The sequence below is a fragment of the Myotis brandtii genome, unplaced genomic scaffold (genome assembly GCF_000412655.1).
Source record: "Myotis brandtii unplaced genomic scaffold, ASM41265v1 scaffold127, whole genome shotgun sequence".
Taxonomy (NCBI): Eukaryota; Metazoa; Chordata; class Mammalia; order Chiroptera; family Vespertilionidae; genus Myotis; species Myotis brandtii.
The window spans coordinates 962,598-978,604 of record NW_005354464.1 but is presented as its reverse complement, the minus strand read 5'-3'; positions in this window follow the sequence as shown (position 1 = coordinate 978,604).

The following is a 16,007-nucleotide window of genomic DNA, read 5'->3' as shown; positions in this document are numbered from 1 at the left end:
GGGGGGGGTGGTTGGGGCGCCGCAGCCTGTCACACACAGAGCCGCAGGGCGATCAGGGGGTTTGGGCGCTGCCCCCTGTCATGCTGATCCCGGTGCCGGGAGCCTCGCTGCTCCGCTGATCCCGGTGCTGGGAGGCCTATTACCCTTTTACTATATAGGATAGAGGCCTGGTGCATGGGTAGGGGCTGGCTGGTTTGCCCTGAAGGGTGTCCTGGATCAGGGTGGGGGTCCCCACTGGGGTACCTGGCCTGTCTGGGTGAGGGGCTGAGGGCTGTTTTCCTGGTGGCGAGTGACTAAAGCTTCCAACCGCTCCTTGTTTTCTTCTCTTTTTTTTTTATTCTGGGCCAGCTTTAGCTCTGAGGCGCTGCTGAAATGCAGCAAGCAAGCCTCGTGCTTGCTTCAGTGCCTGGCTGCCGGCCGCCATCTTGGCTGACAGTTAATTTGCATATACTCACTGATTAGCCAATGAAAAGGGTAGCGGTCGTACGCCAATTACCATGTTTCTCTTTTATTAGTGTAGATATCTGGATGAAAGTCACCATGCTGCTTTTGTTAAACTCCACAGTCAGAAACCCCTAAACTCTTTGTAATTTTGTAGATCTCATTCTTATGGGATAATGACTCTTATACTATGGTGAATATGCAGGTTCATTTCCAGGATATATCACTGTATATTTCTCTAAGAAATCTTCTAAACCACCAGCTACCCCTGAATTCCTTATGAATGACACTAATAATTCCCAAAACAATATTCTCTCAAGAACTGCATTCTATCCTACATAATGAAGAGATAATATGCTAATTAGACCGAACAGCAGAACAACCATCCGGACTACCTTCCGGACGAAGCCAGGGCTGTGAGGGCCAGCCAAGGCTGCGAGGGGCTGCGAGGGCCAAGCCCCTTGCACAAATTTCATGCACTGGGCCTCTAGACCAGGGGTGGGCAAACTTTTTGACTCGAGGGCCACAATGGGTTCTTAAACTGGACCCGAGGGCCGGAACAAAAGCATGGATGGAGTGTTTGTGTGAACTAATATAAATTCAAAGTAAACATCATTACATAAAAGGGTACGGTCTTTTTTTTTTTTAGTTTTATTCATTTCAAACGGGCCAGATCTGGCCCGCGGGCCATAGTTTACCCACGGCTGCTCTAGACTATATATAAAAGATCAATTGCACTAGCTATTTACAAGCTGAGTTCCAAGTACATATTCATCGTTCAAAAGTTTGTTTAGTTATTAACCTGAAAGAAACCGAAAATTGGCCCAATTATTAGAGTTATCTTCATGATTAAATTGGCCAGTGACTTATTTGATCATTGCTTATGGTAGTTGGTTCAAAAATCATTCATTTAAGTACTAGACTTATCGAAGTGATCTCTTAGTAAGCTATATAAATGTCTAGTCACTATGCTGTAGACCTCAGACTAACACTATATCTCAACTCTAATAGAAAAAAATGTTTATACTTTTTTGAAAAGGAAAAAAGGCATTCATTGATATGGTTTATTGCATATACTTAAGTTTCAAATGCAATGAATTAGAATATTAGCTAGACATGCTGGCTAAATATATATATATTTAAAATGTCTTTGAATAATCCTGCAAACATTTAAATGCACAAACTATATAATCCAGTGGTTCTCAACCTTGGCTACATGTTGAAATTATCTGTGAAGCTTTAAAAAAATGGTGATGCCTGTGTTCTGCCTCCAGAGATTTTCGTTTAATTGGTTTATGTATGATTTAAATGTGATTCCAATGTGCACCTAGACCCAGAGACCCTAGTTAAGAAAATTAAACTCCTATTTTCCTTAAATATCAAAATAGATGTTTCTTATTAATTTCTATAATTGGATTAATAAATAGAGAGAAATAATGTATTCTCTAAATAAACACGCTTTTGAAAGTGAAAGTGTTATTATCTGTCATTGGCCCAGGTCAACAGGAGAAAGCCAGGACTGCCCTGGGCCAAATAGAGGGTCCTATGGTCACTCTATTTATAGACTTCTGAAATATTTTTAACTTTGTATTTGAGTTTTTTTAATAGAGTGTATAGTTATATATTCTAGGGTATTCTGAGGTTTTTTTAATGGCAGAAAATGGTTCAGATAATACTTGAAAGGTTACATTAAATTCTCAATCCATTGGATAAATGCCTACTTACTTAGGATCATGTACACAGAGATGGTTTGGAGACTAAATTAAGATTTGCTGGGAGAGCAAACTAAAATAGTAGAGATAATATTTTAAATATCATTAATTTTCTGTGCCAACCCCATTTCAATGGATAATCACATACAATATAATGCTGACTCTCAAAAATGGTAGATTAAAATAATTCATTTCTGTTTTTAATTAAAATTGAGAAAGTCGGAACTAATAATGTAATGCGTGTCAGAGCTGCATGTGTGCAGCATCAAAGATAAGGAGGGGATTGCAACAGGGTTTGCTTCTTGAGTTCTTGAAAATTCACAAGGAAAGCAGAGGGAATGGGAGCTGGGAGCTGTCACACAGGCACACGTAACACATGAGGCAGCTCTTTTGTTAGCTGACTAGCCAGAAGCCATCCCTTGGTCCACTAATCACTCAAGGTCACCAGCAACATTGTCCGTGTACACCCAGTGTGAGAGCCTCTGCTTTCTCTGTGGAATCTGATGGATACATCCACTTTGGGGTGTTTCAGTGGTAATCTCTAGTATCATATCTTAATGCCAGCTGGGCTTGAAGATGACAGAAATAGTGTCCTGTTTGCACAAAGGCTTAAATAAAAGGGTCACTGGCGCCTGGAAAAAAAATCAGAGATACAATATACTGCTCTATAGTAAATCCGACCAGATCTCTACATAAGATTGACTTGCTGCTTCCTCCAGGCCCTTCCTGAATTTCTGAAGTCCTCAGGCTGCAATGAGTAATTGCCTGTTGCCTTATTTTACAAAAAGTGTGACATGAGGATTATCAGGATGCCCCCCTCTCGGAGGTTATGTATATCTCTAACCCAGAACAAATCTTGATTTATAGGAATTTCACCCATTTCCACTAGAACTGCTTCTATGTACTAGCCACACTACATCATGACTACAGTTATGAAATTGAGTACCATTAAAAACTTTGTCCATGGCTAGAAATTGGAACAACAGATTTAAGAGCATTTCTGGTGACAGAGAATAGCCTAATCTTAGAAAAACAAAACCGCACACAGAAATTTTTATTTGCATCCCAGGACCATGTAGCCCTTAAAAAGGCTCTCCCAAATTGCATGCTTCGCATCACCAAATGCTTGAAATGTTCATGAGAGATGACGCAGGACAATTGTTTACTGACAAAATATTTTGGGGGGATGTTGAATTTAACAACGTTGAATGGATTTTATTACAGTGGCCTCTTCAGGGTCTAAAATGTACCGTGAATTTCAATAAAAGCTATAAAGAAATCACAAAATTATGAGATCTTGAAGTTCTTTTTTGTTAAAGAAGCCTATGGAATTAGCAGTCTGAAGAATATACTGTATGACATACTGCATCATGGTTAGTAACTTCTTTATCAAGAATCTTTCCTTAACCTCCCTGGTACAACTTAAACCAACTACCTTTTGCCCCCAACTTTGTAAATTAAAAATATTAACTACCAGCCAAGAGGTCTATTGCCAGCAAAATATTCTTTAAGAATAAAGTGAAATATAGATATTAACAGACAAATAAAAACAGAGTTATCACTGGCAAACTTTTTAAAAAAGAAATACCAAAAGGTATTCTTTTCTTTTTTTAATACATTTTTCTTGATTTCAGAGAGGAAGTGAGAAGGAAAGAGACACATCAATGATGAGAAAGAATCATTGATCAGCTGCCTCCTGCACACCCCCAACTGGGGATGGAGCCCATAATCCGGAATCAAACCCAGGACCCTTCAGTCCGCAGGCCGACACTGTATCCACTGAGCCAAACCAGCCAGGGCAAAAGGTATTCTTTAAAGAAATAAACTCACAAATGGAAATGCACAGGCTCAGACACAGCAACAATGAAAGGGGCAAATATATAGGCAAATTGAGAGGAGGGTTACTGGAGTTAAAATATACTAAGATCCTTGCATTGTTAGAAAGTGGTAAAAGCACAAATTTAAATTTGACTTTCAGTCAAAGATTCATAATATAATACAGATATTTACCAGTAAAAAAAAAAAATTTTAAAAAGCGTAAAAAGAGTGTTTAACTACTAAGATAATAAGGGGAAAAAATCCTATATAATAAAAGGCTAATATGCAAATCGACCGAATGTCAGAATGACTGGTCATTATGACATGCACTGACCAGCAGGGGGCAGACACTTAATGCAGGAGCTGCCCCCTGCTGGTCAGTGCACTCCCACAGGGGGAGCACCGCTCACCCAGAAGCTGGACTCATGGCTGGCAAGCGCAGCGGTGGTGGCGGGAGCCTCTCCAGCCTCTGTGGCAGCGCTAAGTATGACTGACTGATGGCTTAGGCCTGCTTCCCCTGGGCCTAAGTTGGACATCTTCTGAGGGCTCCTGGACTGCGAGAGGGCACAGGCCAAGCTGAGGGACTCTACCGAGTGCACAAATTTTCATGCACTGGGCCTCTAGTAAACTAGTAAAAACAATACAAAAGGAGACACACAAAAAAGAGTTTAAAGGAACTTAGCATAAATGGTACAAATAGAAAATACACAGTAAGATAGTAGTTTAAACCCAATTATATAAGTGATTACAAAAATATAAATAAGCTAAATCATTCAATTAAAAAACAAAAGATGTCATACGAAGGCACACACCTGGCTGGTCCGGCACCCACACGTGCTGCTTTTTTAATCAAGAGAGAGATCCTCTCTCTGAATAGGCTGCCCGGAGGAGCAAGGGGTCCCAGCCCCACACCAGACTCCCAGCCCAGGGTCCCAGAACTGGGAAAGAAGTCTCTATGAGCAGTAAGAACTATGGGCTATAAAAACCAGTGAGGATTTGGGTTCAGTGACACAGAGCCTGCTGGAGACCCAGCTGTTCCTCTTAAAAAACCAGCACCACAAGCTGAACTTACAAGGTCCTGCTTCCTCTAACTCAAGCACCAAGGCGAGGCTTTGGGGGACACAGACACATATGAGGAGAAACTGGATTGTCTGGCATCAGGGCAGGAACTCAGGTGTGGCTTTCTCCCAGACGGAGGTGCTCACAGGGATCATTGTTCTTGTGCTGGGTCAGGGAGTCTCAAACCTATCAATAATAGGCCCAAAACCCAGCACCAGCACCAGCTTGCCTTGCTTCATAGCTGGGCCTCATCTGGGCACTTCCAAACCTCATACAGAGAGGAGAAATCTGTAGATCTCTCTGTAGCTCCTGCTGGGTGGCCCCAGGCAGTGGCTGATTTTGCCCCTCCCTGGAGATCCAAGAGCCAGTGTACCCAGTGGTCAGTGTCAGACCACACCAGATTACAAGTCTTCACATCCATAAGTGACACACTCAAGGGGAAGACTCAGTGAGCACCAAAGCCCCACTGAAATAAGTCCTGCTCCATAGGGGTGTCTCCTGCACAGCAGCTCTTCTGCTGTAGTTGCAATTGGTTCTCACAGCCAACCGGCCTGGAGGTCAATTCCTCCCAGTGACACCAACAGCAATCAAGTCTCAACTACAACAAGACTGTGCTCACAGCCCACAAAGGGGTGCACCTAGAGGACCCAGCTCAGGTGACTGGGGAGGCTGAGCCACTGGTCCCTATAGGACACCTACAACAGAAGGCCACTCTACCAACTCAAGAGGACATAGCAGCTCTACCCAATATATATAAACAGACACAGGTAAGCAGCCAAAATGCAAAGACAAAGAAACATGTCACAAATGAAAGAAATGGAAGAGAGCAGACTACTGAATATAGAGTTAAAAACTACAGTTATAAGTTTACTTAAGAATCTTCTAGAAACCTCCAAAAAAATGGAAAAGAACCAGTTAGAAATTAAGCATACACTGACTGAAATAAAGAATAATATACAGGGATTCAACACTAGAGTAGAGGATTCTGATAATCAAATCAGCGATTTGAAATATGAGGAAGCAAAAACATCCAACCAGAAAAACAAAAAGAATAAAAAAATGTGAGGATGGTGTAAGCAGCCTCTGGGACAACTTCAAGCGTACCAACCAACATTTGCATTGTGGGGGTGCCAGAGGAGGAGAGAGAGCAAGATATTGGGGACATGTTTGAAGAATAATGACAGAAAATTTCCCTACCTGGTGAAAGATATAGCTTACAAGTCTAGGAATTACATAGAATCCCAAACAAGAGGAACCCAAAGAGGACCACACCTCTTTGTTAATTATGTTAAGACACATCATAATTAAAATGCCAAGGGCTAAAGACAAAGAGAGAATCTTAAAAGCAACAAGAGAAAAGCAGTTAGTTACCTACAAGGGAATGCCCATATGACTGTCAGCTGATTTCTCAATAGAAACTTTGCAGGCCAGAAGGGAGTGGCAAGAAATATTCAAAGTGATGAATAGCGGAGAGATCCAAGATGGCTGCTGACAGGACGGCCGGTTGCAAGATAGTGTGTGAATGAGAGAACAAAAGGAGTGTGTGTGGACATGTGGGGAGTGTCTGTATTTGTGAAGGAATATACCATTTTTTTCTGCCTCACCCTTTCAGTTGAGGCATCTCATCTTCTTTGATCCTTAAATGGGATTTACACCATCAACTCCTCTGGTTCTCCGACGTTCAGATACAAACTGAATTACACCATTGGCTTTCTTGGGCCTCTAGTTTAGAGTTGGCAGATCATGGAACTTCTCAGCCTCCATAATCACATGAGCCAATTCCTCATAATAAATATATATAATTATAATTATATTAGAGGCCCGGTGCACAAAATTCATGCACTCCAGGAGGGGAGTGGGGGGTCCCTCAGCCCAGATTGTGAGAAGGCGAAGGCCAGGCTGAGGGAACCCACCGGTGCATGATAGGGGCCAGGGAGGGATGCGGGAGGTTGGCCAGCTGGGAAGGGACCGCGGGAGGGCTCCAGGGCGTATCTGGCCCATCTCCCTCAGTCCCAATTGACCGAACCCCAGCAGCAAGCTAACCTACCAGTAGGAGCGTCTGCTCCCTGGTGGTCAGTGCATGTCATAGCAAGCAGTTGAGCAGCCTTAGCATATCATTAGCATATTACGCTTTGGTTGAACGGACGACCGGACAACTGAACACTTAGCTTATTAGGCTTTTATAATATAGGATATTCCTTCATAGTTCTATTTCTCTGCAGAACCCTAACTAATACCTTAATCTTGCCAGTAATCATGGAAATGCAAATTAAAAATCACAAGATCTACACATTCACAGGAATGTCTAAAATTTAAGACTACAAATCCCAAATGTTGGCAAGAATTTGGAGCAATGGAAATTCTCATATACTGCCTATGATTATATAAATTAGTACAAACACTACAATGGATTGAAAGTTTGTGTCCCCCCCAAAATTCATGTTGAATCCTAACCCCCAATGTGATGGGATTAAGAGGTAGGGGCCTTTGGGCGGTAATTAGGTCATGATGTGGGAGCCCTCGTGAATGAAATCAGTACCTTTATAACAGAGACCCCAAAGAGCTCCCGTGCTCTCTTCTGCCATGTAAGGGTGTGTCGAGAAGTTATCAGTCTATACCTTCACCAGAACTTGACCATGCTGGCGTGGTTTATAAGCCACCCAGTCTATGGTATTTTGTCATAGCAACCCACACTGACCAAGACAGCCGCTTTAGAAAACTGACTGAGATTCTACCAAATTTGAACATACATGTATCTTATGATCCAACAACCCTCCACTTTGGTATATGCTTAATATACAAGTGTGCATATGTGCCCCAAATATGTGTACAAAAATTTTCGTAGCAGCACCATACTTAATAGCCCCAAACTAAAACAATCATAATCTCTATTAATAGTAGAATCAATTCATAAATTACTATGCCATACAATAGAACACCAGACAGAATGAAAGAACTACAAGTACATGCAGCAACAATGACTCTCACAAACAAGTTGAATGAAAGAAGTTAGATACAAAATACAGACTATATGGCTTTCACTTATATAAAGTCCAGAAACAGGCAAGACCACTCTGCCATTTAATCCTCCTAAGAGAGTTTAGTCGTATTTGAAAAAGCAAAAGGTACAGAGGAAAGCTCCTGGGGCACTGGCCATGTACTAGCTCCTTTTTAAAAAAATATATTTAATTGATTTTTTACAGAGAGGAAGGGAGAGGGATAGAGAGTTAGAAACATCGATGAGAGAGAAACATCAATCAGCTGCCTCCTGCACATCCACTACTAAGGATGTGCCTGCAACCAAGGTACATGCCCTTGACTGGAATTGAACCTGGGACTCTTCAGTCCACAGGCCAATGTTCTATCCACTGAGCCGGTTAGGGCCATGTACTAGCTCTTGACTTGGGTAGTGACTACATGGGCATGGTCCCCTAATAATAACTCATTGAGCTCTAAACTCTTGATTTGTGCTCTTTTCTATATTGTGTTATATTTCACTAAAAGTTTTTAATGTAGTTGTCATTGCTTAAAAAGGCATTCAGCAATAAGAGTAAATTAGTCCTAAACCAGTTCCTAAAATCTCGGCTTAATCTCACTAAGTCTGTGGCTGATGAGGGAAGCAATAAGTTAGAAAGATAAATACATAATCCATGAGAAAGTCCTACAAGTTGTGTGATTTTAGTGGGTAACCCAAAAGCCTTCAGGTGCGATTAGTTGTGGTTATCTAATTGTGCTACTGAGGAATAACTAAATAAGATCTGTTATGAGTATGACTACCCAGCTGCTAAGCATTTTGAGAGAGATGCAGTAATTTAAATTATCAGGCAAGAAGCTCACTCTGGAACTCACAGGTTTTTTTTTAATGAGATGAGGAGAGTATGTATTATTTTAAGTCCTTTTCTAACACCATAGAATGTTATATTTGAAAGCAACATGAGAGATTACCTGTTCGATCTGACAAATAAAAAACCTGACACCTGGAGAGTTTGAATAACTGGTCAAATCAAAGTCATCTATGAGGAGGTAGGGCCGGGAAACAACTCACATCTATTACTAGTGCAGAACATTACCCATTTCTCCAGGCTGCTTCCCCGCCAACACCTGCTTTGATTGTTATGGCTGGGAAAAAAAAATTGAAACCTAAGAATACTAAAAGTAGGGATTTGTGCAACTTTTGTCTTGACTTACTCTTATGAACAGGGTCTAAATGTTCTTAAAATGTGACTACATTTGTACCTCATTCTCACAGCACTTCTGCCAGAATGCAACAAATATTACTTAGAAATTCACTCCAGTGCTTAGCTTTCAAATTCAGTTTTTAGGACACCATATAATGTAATTCCTAAGTAGGTAAAGGCATACTTCAAGAAAAGTATCAGTGAACCAACACGAATATATCTATCTGCCTTTTATATCTGGAGCCTGAGTTTCCAAATTACCCTAAGGAAACAGTGGTAACAATGAATGTCCTCTGTGGAGAAAACCTGCAATAATAATTCCATTTCAGGTCTCTATACATTTTTGTTCTTATTATTTCTATTACCTGGCAACCGTAGAAGCATGTACTGCAGAGACACTGCAGGAAAAACAAATCTATAGTATACACTTTGAAACACATTGGTACAACTGATGCCCCTTTCAATAACCATTCTACTTGGATTCTTTCCTCTTTAACAGATTTTAAGGTATCAATTAATAATTGCATATTTAATTAAAAGGATTTTTCCTATCGGCAGGTACCACATAGGTTATATGTCATAAATGTCTGTAAGATTAATAAAGTCCATCCAATGTATTTCTCTGGAAGCATCTATAATAATCATTTGTACAAAATATTTTTCATGCATAAATATAAGGTGGGGCAAAAATAGGTCAACAGCTGTATGAAAATAATACAATAATTAATAATAATACAATAAACTGTTTCATGTCCTCACAACTGTAAACCTACTTTTGCCCCACCTGTATTTCTGGAAGGACTCACAAAAACCTAGTAATAGTTGCCTCTAAGAGAACTTAGAAAAAGAGAAAGACTGTTTTTATCCTCTTTTGAACTGTTTGGGTATATATCTCCTATTTTAAAAATAATTAAAAAATAGTTAAGGCCACATCTATTTACACCTTCATTTTACATTTTATAAAAATAAAATATTTATATATTTTTCTCCATCTCTCCCTTCAACCACCAACCCCTCCCCAAACATACATACATACATACCGGAGCGTAATAAATATATTTTGGCAATGAGACTAGTTTTCAAAAGGACAGAAGGACAATCAAGTACTCACCTATCCCTAACTTCTCTCTCAGAGCTTCCTTAAATAGTATCTCCTTTTAGAAACTCAAAACGTAAAAATAGGAATTATATCCTTTTCCTGGGCAAGAGGCACCTAACTACCCCTCTGCCCAAAACTGGCTAACCTAGGGCCTCCAGGAGGCGCTACACCATTTCCCCACTGAAAGGGAGTGGTTATAGTCTCTTAAGGACACTTAGAGTGACTCTCTATCCTGTAATGCTAGAGAGAAAATTTCTGACACCCCTGGATTGCCACTGCCTCTCACTTCCCACCCTGGGGGTGGGTGACTCAGTCAGTTGGAGGACCAGAGCCATTGGACCTCATTTCTCAGTTTAGTGAAGCTATTTAACCACAGTCCCAGGTATGGGCAGTCTCCTTTCTCCACCCAGATCAATAGGAGACATCAACCTAGAAACTGTTATGTTTAGAATACACAAAGCAAGTTTCCTCCTCCAATCTATCACCAATGAAACTGACAGCATTACTCTCTACTGGCATATTCTCTTGACTCACTTTTCAACTGGTTTTAAATTGGAATAGAGAGGAGGGGTGCCATTTATTGAAATTCGTGCAAGTGGCTCAGCCCTCACAGCCGCAGCTTCATCTGGAAGGTCATCTGGAAGGTCGTTCGGCTGTCTGGTCTAATTAACATATTATGCTTTTATTATTATAGATATCAAAAACCCTAACAGATATATTATCATATTTAATGTATATCTTGGTCACAAAACACACTCTAATTTCAGAAAACTTAAAATGGTTGGGAATGAGGACCCTTAAATAAAGGAAACAGGATGTATCCTTATAACCCAAACAGTTCAAACTCACTCCTCTCTCGTCTGTTAAATTCCTAATCTGGCATCCCTTATCCAAAACCTAGCAACTGTTGAAAGCATACTTAGTAACTACTAATCAGATAGTAGTAAACTATATTCCATTGTCTTAAGTGGGAAAAATGATAATGCATGCCCAACCCACCCCAAAATCCTCACTAATCACCTCAAATATCAATAAAACATCATTCAACGGCTATATAATAACTCACCAAGGATTTCTGCATAACATAAAATGTTAAATACACAAATAACATCATCAAAACAAAAATCCCTATTAGTTAGGCCTGTTTGTGGACAATGCACACAGATAACAGACAGTATCAGATAAGAATTCCTTCTTCACTGTAAGGAACATGTTTTTTAATGTAAATAACAATAAAATAATGCATTAAAGATAATATCTAATGTGAACCCCGAGTTAGTAGGCCCAGGTACCTGGCAGAAGAAACTGTGGGGCTGATGTAAGGCTAAACCCCCAGAGACTACACAACATATTTAAACAATGGAGCCAGAAAGGCAGGATCCTGTTGAGCAAGCATTCAGATGGGGCCACCACTCACCCACATCCCCTCTCTCTCTCTCTCCCTTCTTTCCTCTTTCCATTCTAATAGACAGTTGGGGAAAGGGATTAGCATCTATTGAATGCAATGTACAGCAGGCATGTTATCGGAGTTCCTCATGCCATCCCTATGATATAGATATGATTGTCCCCATCCTGCAAATGAAAACACTGAGACTCACAGGTTAACTGCCCACGAGTCAGGATGGGGACAATCCCCAGGGGATTGGGCCTAAGCTGGCAATCAGACATCCCTCTGGCAGCCCGGCAGCCCTCAGGGGATGTCCACTTGCCAGTGGGGAGCAGGCCTAAGCTGCAGTTGGACATCCTTAGCGCTGCTGAGGCGGGAGAGGCTCCCACCACCACCGCTGTACTGGCAGCCGTCAGCCTGGCTTGTGGCTGAGCAGAGCTCCCCCTGTGGGAGCGCATTGACCACCAGGGGGCAGCTCCTGCATTGAGCATCTGCCCCCTGGTGGTCAGTGTGTGTCATAGTGACCAGTCATTCCCAGTCTTTCTGCTGTTAGGGTCAGTTTGCATATTACCCTTTTATTATATAGGATAGGGGCCTGGTGTATGGGTGGGGGCCAGCTGGTTTGCCCTGAAGGGTGTCCCGAATCAGGGTGGGGGTCCCGCTGGGGTGCCTGGCCAGCCTGGGTGAGGGGTTGATGGGTGTTTGCAGGCTGGTTATACCCCCTTCAGGGTGGGGGGTCCCCAATTCTGGGATTTATTTACCTTCTATAATTGAAACTTTGTAGCCTTGAGAGGAGCTCAGAGCCGGCCAGGGCGAGTGGGAGGGAAGCTTGGCTTCCTCCATCACCAGGGGCAACACAAGCCTCCTGCTCACTCCAGCTCCCTGGCCACGGCTGGCTGAAAGCAGGTATCTGGGGTTTATTTACCTTCTATAATTGAAACTTTGTAGCCTTGAGAGGAGCTCAGAGCCGGCCAGGGCGAGTGGGAGGGAAGCTTGGCTTCCTCCATCATTGGGGCAACCAAGCCTCCTGCTTGCTCCAGCTCCGTGGCTGCCGGCCACCATCTTGGTTGGGTTAATTTGCATATAGTCGCTCTGATTGGCTGGTTGGCGTGGCTTAAGGCATAGTGAAGGTACGGTCAGTTTGTATGTTTGTCTTTTATTAGTGTAGATGGCACTTACACTCTTTAATATACTTTAGAATGTGTTATGTATACTGTCTGCTGTCTCCTCCCAACTGAAATGTAAACGTTATAAGGTAAGGATTGGAGTTGTTGGGGGGGTGTTCACAGAGCCTAGAACTGTACCTGGCATATTGTAGGTGCTCAATAAATATTTGTTGTTGAACTAAACACTACCTCCACGTCATTCACTATCACATCAGTAGTTATTTATTGTACTTTTAAAATATCTTTGGGTCATATAGCTCACTGAGAATCTGATAAAAGCTATGAACTCTCCACAGGAATGTATGTATGTATGCACATTCAAACAAAATTATTCTGTATAATTTCAGTGAGTCTCTGGACTTGCAGAAGACTGCCCACAAAGATCTAAACCCACAAGGATACATAGACTACTTAGGTGTCATTGATAGGCCATTCGAGACACCATGAATGGAGTGAGAGTTTCTGCTGCAGAGTGAGTCCACAAAGCACCAGATGTCCCTTGTTATAGCAAGCACTGGAGTAGGGCTTCCAGGAAGGGGGCTGTGTGGAAGGAGAGAATCAGAATAAGACTATGCTAGACCCAGAGCAGCAGGTAAGCAGGAACAGCAGCTCAAGTTCTTGTTCTTCCCCTCACCCCTGCTATTGTCAGGCTGACCAGGCCTCCACCCCCGCCAACCCGGCCCTAGATTACATTAAAGTTAGACCAGGAAGCAGGGGCTGGCCTCCCACAGAATGGGGAAGGCCCACAAGTAGCTTTGGGGTCAATAGTGGAGGACAGAAAGAACACTCCCAAGTAGAGATAACTGGAAGAGCAAGAAAATTCCAGTGGCCTCCCACCTGGGGCAAGCATTCTCAGTATTCATTCATTTATGTGCAAGTGTGACTACTTAAGAGACTCCCTGAACAAAGAGACAAAATAAAAATGTTTAAGGACTTTTTATTTCTCTTCAGGGAAAAAATAAACCTTCTACAAATATATAATCAAAATCAATCAGATGTACAAAGTACTAAGAAATGGGTCATTTGTTAGAACACAAAAGATGTTTTAGAGAAAATGAATGGTCTCGATTTTCTTTGCAATGATATTTATAAATAGTAGGTTATTAATTGAAAATTGATTGTACTGACAGAATGACTCCACCTGGAATATCTGGCCTTTGGTGTCCCATTTCCTTTCCTGCCACAGAAAGAGAGGTCAGGTAAATGTTATCAGAATTCCTCATGCCATCCCTAGCAGGATATGAGATCAGAGAGGAGAGGGAGTGAAGGTATCATTCTAGGAACCAGGAAACAGACACAAAACTCAACATAACCAATCTCTCCTTCAGGATAGCTATTCCTATAGAGAGCAGAGCAATGAAACTGAATAGACTAGTTACGTAAATGTCTGCTTAAAGGGCCGGTGTAGAGAAGAGGCCTGGGAAGTCCACTCATGTGGTGAAAGCAGTGGCATGGTGTCCAGTGAGAAGGGGGTGCGGCTAGAGCAAACACACAATGCAGGGAGAAACGTCCACTGAGGAAAGTTGACTTCATTTGTTAGAATTTCAAAAGCAATGCAAATGTTGCAGTCAGGGCTGCCGGGTGAATGGCGACAGTGTGGACCCTTTTCAAGACTAGATATGCAAACATCCCCCACAGACTGAGGAGAAATATTGAGGAGAAGTATTGTTGCACTGATTCTAAAAGGAAGTGAGAGACACAGAGCCAGCCCGCTGTCCCCTGCTGAATGGCCCTGAACTCTGCCTACCCCTAAATGCAGCCCTGGAATAGCATTTGTTAGGAATAAGAACACCCATCCTTGAGGAGCACCCCATGTTTACACGGACCCTCCTCATCCACAGTCTCACTAGACCTCAAACAGCCTGTGACTTGGTGGCACAGTTCCAAGACAAGGTCACTGAGCCCACAGTGTGACTTCTCAGACCAGACAACTTGAACGATCTTATTGTGGCCTACAAAAAATAAATAAGTCAGAGAACCTCATTCACGCCACATCTACAACATCGGCTTCAGAGCTCCACACTTAGAGCCCTACTGAAATTTAGGTGGACACAGGACTCCACTAAATAGTCAGGTAGTGCATGTTTTAAAAATTCTAGCAGCACACCGCTTGAAAATCGCTGCTCTAAAGGGTTAAACTTCCTGGGCTTTTATTATATAGAGTAGTTACAAACATATGGATTGAGCACACTCTTCAGAGTTTTTTTCAACTTTCCTTATGGTACTTTCTGACCATCAGTGTTAGCCTTAGATCAAGTTTACCAGCGTTTTGGGCTACATTCCCAAATATCAGGTCCCCTTGACACACCTGAGGGTTTGCATCATGTCTTACAGGGAGAGTAGTAGCCTTTGGAAGAAACCTAAACATTTTGGAGTACCTGTCAAAAGGCTATCCTACATAATAAAGAGGGAATATACTAATTGACCATCACGCCCTCACAAGATGGTGGCGCCTACAGCCACAAGATGGCGGTGCCCAGTCCCCTCAGCTGAGGGCCTTGGGTCCTCCTGCACCCCCGCACTGACTGAGGCTCAGGCAAGCAGGACCAGCAGAGGCGCAGGCAAGCCTCGGATGGCGGCTGCCCAGCCGCCCAGGGCCAGCCCAAGGCTCAGGTAACCAGGGCCGGCCAAGGCTTGCGCTGCCAGCAGTGGCAGCAGCAGAGGTGTGATGGGGGCATCGCCTTCCCCTGACCGCCAGGTCACCTCCCGCCCCTGAGGGCTCCCAGACTGTGAGAGGGGGCAGGCTGGGCTGAGGGACACCCCCTCCAGTGCATGAATTTTCATGCACTGGGCCTCTAGTTTTAAATAAAAACCTACAAAACAAGGTAAATTTGCCACCAAAATATTGCTAAAGAGTGATCAGTATGTGCCTAAGAAAACACTAAATGAAAATATTGGGCCCTACAAAACTTTTTAAAAGCTAAATGAATTGACAAGATTACCCAGCTAACAAAGGGGGGAGCCAGGATGACAACCCACGCTTCAGATTCCCAAATCCAGAGCCTTCTTCTCTAGCCTGTACTGTACTGTGACCTACTCCCGGGCCCTGAGCTGGGAGGGTGCCTGGAGCAGTTCTGGGTGAACAATTGTGGCTCCTCCACATTAAAGTCCTGAAAAGCAGCACAGGTTGGGGCAGGAAGGTGAGGG